We start from the raw sequence: 5,614 nt of genomic DNA on the forward strand, positions 1-5,614 counted from the left end.
TCTAGACCCTAAACGTTGGAATATTAAAGAATAACAGGTTCTTATAGTCTTTTTTCTGATGGACCGTTGCTGTACCAGCTGTGAAAATAATGAGCCTTGCTCTCTTGTTGGATTTTTTTCTTTTTCTTTTTAATTGCCCTCTCTACTATTAACAAAAGCAACCACAGTGGGAATTTTACTTTAAAGTGTGTCATCATTTCATACTCGTTCAGCACTTGTTAATGCTACTGTCTCAGAGCCAAATCCGGTTACAAAGAAGGCCGTCTTAGGCCCTATGTTTTACAATGAATCCAATTCTGAAAAGAACTGAAAACTCAATGCTGCTAAATAGTTATAGCTTCCTCTGATGGTCCTTGCTGATGTGAAGTGGGACACAATTTGCTCTTAAACCTTTCATCAAATATTTGGAATACCAGCAATGATTGCACATAACTGTTTTTCAAGGTGAGATTATGATTCCACATTTGCTGTCAAACAGTGTGTCCTTTTCCACCAGCATGAACATTTGGCATGATCCACGTTGAGTCAATAGTGTTACCGCAGAGGTGCATTTTCTCTGGGGGCCATATTCTCTCTTTCTCCTCTCTCTCTGCTCTCTCCTGCACTCTTCACCCTCTCCAATTAGGGGAGCTCCAGCTGTGTACCAGTCAGGATCAGAGGCTCCTTCTATTAGCCAAATCCATTTGTGTAGCGATTGAATCACTCCCCAATCTTCTCCTTTCGTCCCCCAGCCCCCAAGTACACATGTATATATCTAAGCTTTCACGAGTTCCCCCCGCGCACACATCAGCCTTTCTGACAGTTCTACAAACCTCAGCTCTGATGAAATAAAAACAGAAAATATGTCGACCCCAGCCAACCATGGGGATGACCCAGAGAAAACACATATGTTTTTAAAAATGTATTCGGACTAGAATTGATTGATGCTGCTTCAATTATTGCTGTATACTTGCCTGTGAAAAATAAATAAATTGATTTTCAACACAAGTCTAAGTAAAAATAACTACCATAATGAATTCCTGTTGTACCGGGGAAAAAACACAACAAACAAAAAAAAAACAGTATACTAAATATATGTTTTCATAAGGAAAATAAAGTAAAAGCAGATTGTAACATGATCTACTGGGAGATGTTACCCTTGCACAGAATCAATAGAACTACATAGAAATAAAGAAGGGGAAAACAGTACAAACAAAAAAAAAAATCTAAACTCAAACAAATCTTCTGTTTACTTGCATGGCTGATGGTTTTTTCCTTGTCCTTGATAGATTTTCCCATTTATTCCAGAAGGTGGCACAATTGTGTAGGAACTGGACACAGGCCAGACATTCACCATGGTGCTATTGATGTGCTATTAAAAGCCTGTTACTGAGGTCCTGTTCCTCAGACAGTCATATAAAACAGTACCTCCATCTTTGTTCACTGTATGTTAAGAGACCTCTTGACCTTTTGCCCATAAGATGGTGAAAACAAGTTGTCAAAATTTCACGGCCTTTTTCTTTTACAAACGAAGAAGAAAAAAAGAAAAAAAAAACGATTGCAGACAAAAAATAGAGCCTCAGATGAGGAGTATGTGGCCATTCCACACAGTCACATAATTCAAACCCACCAAGGGCAAGTCTTTTGTAAATCCATTCCTTTATTGAGTGTACTTTCATGGCTTCCGCTTGCTCTCACCACATTCTGTGTCTGTCCAACACAACACCCTTGCTTTTTTTCTGTCTCTGTCCTTCTGGCCACTTCTGAATTACTGGTATCAGCATCTTTAAATGGCTGTGAATTTCAGCCAAGCATGAAGTTAAGTTAATTCAGGATATTTGATGCATATGTTGCAACAATTTACAAATTAACCAAGAACACATTAACCTAATCTTATAAAATCAGGTAACCTGAGGCAGATCATCTGTTTCGGTAGAAGTCATTGATACTGGTTTTTGGGTTAAAGCTGCAGTTTTACTCTCTCATATAATTGAATGTTTCCCATGAGCGGCACAGTTTTTACATTCTGCTTATTTGCTCTCACTTTTTGACTTGAATGAGACAGAAACTACTGAAAAATTACAGCTCAGCTGATTCTGCTTTCAGGGCATTTGCATATTGTTTATGACTTCCACTGGCAAGGACTTCCACTGCAATGAATAGTTTTACTGAGAATTCTAAAAGCTTGAATAAGGGCAACTTGAAGACATTTCACCTCTCATCTGAAAGGTTTCCACAGTTCTCTCAGTTTGGTTTACTGAGGGTTGATGTAGGGTCAGACCATATGATAAAGAAAAAGTCATATATTAGTATGAATCCAAACCAGAGCAGAATTAAACCACATTTATAATTCAACCATACACTCCTGCAATAAGTTGATTCATGAACTTTATCATAATGGTACAGTAGTCATACTAAAGTATGACATGACATGAAATGAAATGAACAAGTCCATCTATGCAATTAATTACTCCTTATTGTAATGATTAGCTATGATTGCAGACCTGTTCTCTGAGAAACAATAAGCTGTTTAATTACACTGGTAGTCAAATGTATCAGGAGTTTTCAAAGTTTTAAGACAATTAGCATCCCTTCAGATAAAGTTTGGTTAAAAACCATTGTTTCATTTGGGTAAAATCCGAGATTATGATAGGGGTGTTTAATTCCTCACACACTTACCAAAGAACCAAATTAACAACATAGAAAACATAGAAACAGAAGAAAGTAGTGAAAATCCTCCAGAAATAATATATCTGAGCACTTCAACTTTACAAACACACAAGTAATTTGTATAATATACTACACTAGTGTAATATTTCCTCATCTCCATTGACCGAGCCTCCTGTGTTGCAGCACAGAATCACATGCATTAACATTATCCATGCATCTCATTTTCCTAAACATTCGTATATTTTAAGTCATCAGAACTCAGTGATAAGATTTATTTTGAACCAAAATGTTTAAGACATTGCTTTATGGTTATAATATCAAAATTATAACAAATCATATCAAATCATGATAAGTTTTGCATACAGAAGCAGGCAGCAGAGATAGCAAAATCAGGTTTCGCTTTCATATTTTCCAAAATATACAGATACCCAAACTGTGCTCAAACAAACGGATAAGTGGGGGTCATCGTAAGCGCAGATGTGCAGGCTGTTATATGTTCATGGTGATGATGCTGAACAGAATGACATTATAGTCAGAAGTGTTTAAAACAGTGACACTCCCCCAACCCAAAACATTTATATGAAACAAAATCAGTAAATACTTAACTGAATTTTTACACTTTTCATATAATAACTAAGATGGAGCATTATGGATTTGGTGAGCTTGATGTTTTATTTCAGATATTAAATATATTTGAAATATATCAATCTATTCAACAACATTTGAATATTTGGATCGAAATATACACTATGAAGAAGAAAAAATATACACTATAGGGAAGCAACCTCCTATTCAGTGAGAAAATGCACCATTCTGCTCACAACATCTGATCTCCAGTGGGTCTGAAGTGCTGTTTTGAAGTCCCAGACCTTGGACTTCTAAACAGCACTTTTAATGAGCACATATGAAAACATATCAGGAGGAACGGGACCACCTCAGCAGTTATTTGTCCCTTAGAAACTCATCTGGGTTCTATGAAATTGTACACTGCAAAGTTTTTGCTATGAAAAAACCTCTCATAGCTTAAATATGCGCAAACTGTGACTTTGCAACTTTTTCCTGATTTAGTAAATGGACATGTTAATCTGACTCCACCCTCTGTACTTTGGTGCTGTTTACGCTGCTCTGTTTAGTACTTCTAATACTAGGTGAAGGTCGGTGAAAAAAATCTTTAAAAAGTTGGATGCAATTGGAAATATTAGAATGGTGATGAATTCCCTTACTTTCACCTCCTTCAATATTAGAAATGTAATGGCTCGCTAAACTCCGACTCTTTTCCACCTACGCTTAATTTAACGTTTAGCACTAAAATACAACTTTTTACAATACAACCATTTTCAATTACGACCACTAGACGTAGTATCATTACATATATTAATCCATATTAGTAGGTCGGATTGGTCTGCATGACCATGTTAAGAGACCATGTATTTGGGAAGTCTTGATTTAAATGACAGAATGATGTGACTGAGTTGAAAATCATTACCACACAAGCACAGAGTGCCTTGATCATTTGTAACATTAAATCATGTATTAATCAACAAAAACATGTATTTTTGTGCCTTTTGTTTGGTGTCACCAAAACAGCTGTCAAATGTAAGAATTTCATCGAATATATGAAGAAAAATATGGAGGACTTGGGGTATTTTCTTGTTCAATGTACAACAAAAGCTTTTGTACCACACCACAAAAAAACACCCCTGAATGTGCACTTGTGGGTTCCTAAACTAATATTTTTCTACATTCTGAACAACCAGGAAAGAGATGAATTTGGAAGTTAAGACTTCAAAGCATTCATAGGGGGTCATGCTTCCAATTTCTTTTTCAATTTAATTTTCCTGCCCATTATTTAATCCACTGGGAGACGTCTCTGCTCCTCTTGGTGACATGAATTTAAGAAAAACATCTGTGGCTAAAAGACTGGGCAAGGTGTTCTGCATGGGTATCCGTGTGTGTTTGCTTGAGGGGGCATACTTGACCTCCTCCTTCTCGAGGAGCGATGGAGGAGAGGATGGAGAGCTTTTCAGGGCTGATTTTTATTTCCTCTTGTGGTGGTGGTGCTGAACGGCTGTGGCTCACAGCTCCGTGGGGACAGAACAGTGAATAAATGTTCGTGTGAAGTATTTGATTCTCCTTTCTTTGAAACAAACAACTTTTTCAGGTTTTTCAGGGCTTTTTTTATGCCTTACAGTATATATAGCTTCAACAAATGCGTTGAATTAAAGTCAAAATAAAAACCAACAACTAGGCGCAAAAACAACATAAGAGCATAATAATTGACTTGGAATGGAATGTGTGGTGACAAATACATTGTTTGTATGAAATCCTTCACTTTTGACCTCTACATATTCACATAGATGGTAATTATATTACCGTTGCCACATGACAGCTATAATTTTCTTGCCAAGAGAACACTGTGAGGAATTGCTGAAAAATGGAAGTTAATTTAGGATAGTGTCTTACTGCTTTTCATGGTAACTGTAGTTTGCTTTACATTAAAGTCAAAGTCAAAGTCAAATTTATTTGTATAGCGCATTTCATGTACAAAACAATTCAAAGTGCTTTACATAGAATAAAAGCATTGCAGCAGGGAGCGGAAAAAGCATTAAAAATATGTAAAAGAATATAAATAGAAAGAAATAAATAATAATTAAAATGAATAAAAACAAGCAACAGTCTCGATAAGTTAAAAGATACTGTGCAGATTTCATGCATAGACACATGAGAAAAGAAATGTTTTTAACCTTGATTTAAAAATGTCTACATTTAGTGACAGTTTAATCTCCACTGGCAGTTTGTTCCACAAGTTTGCAGCATAACAGCTAAATACTGCTTCTCCATGTTTAGTCTGGACTCTGGACTGAACTAGCTAACCTGAGTCCTTGGATCACATGTTCAGAGATATGTGATATGTGATATTTTGGGCAGAAACCGTTCTGGGATTTGTAAAGGCTTTTTAAATGAA

This window comes from Leuresthes tenuis, unplaced genomic scaffold (assembly GCF_036924035.1).
Source record: "Leuresthes tenuis unplaced genomic scaffold, fLeuTen1.0.hap1 SCAF_15, whole genome shotgun sequence".
NCBI lineage: Eukaryota > Metazoa > Chordata > Actinopteri > Atheriniformes > Atherinopsidae > Leuresthes > Leuresthes tenuis.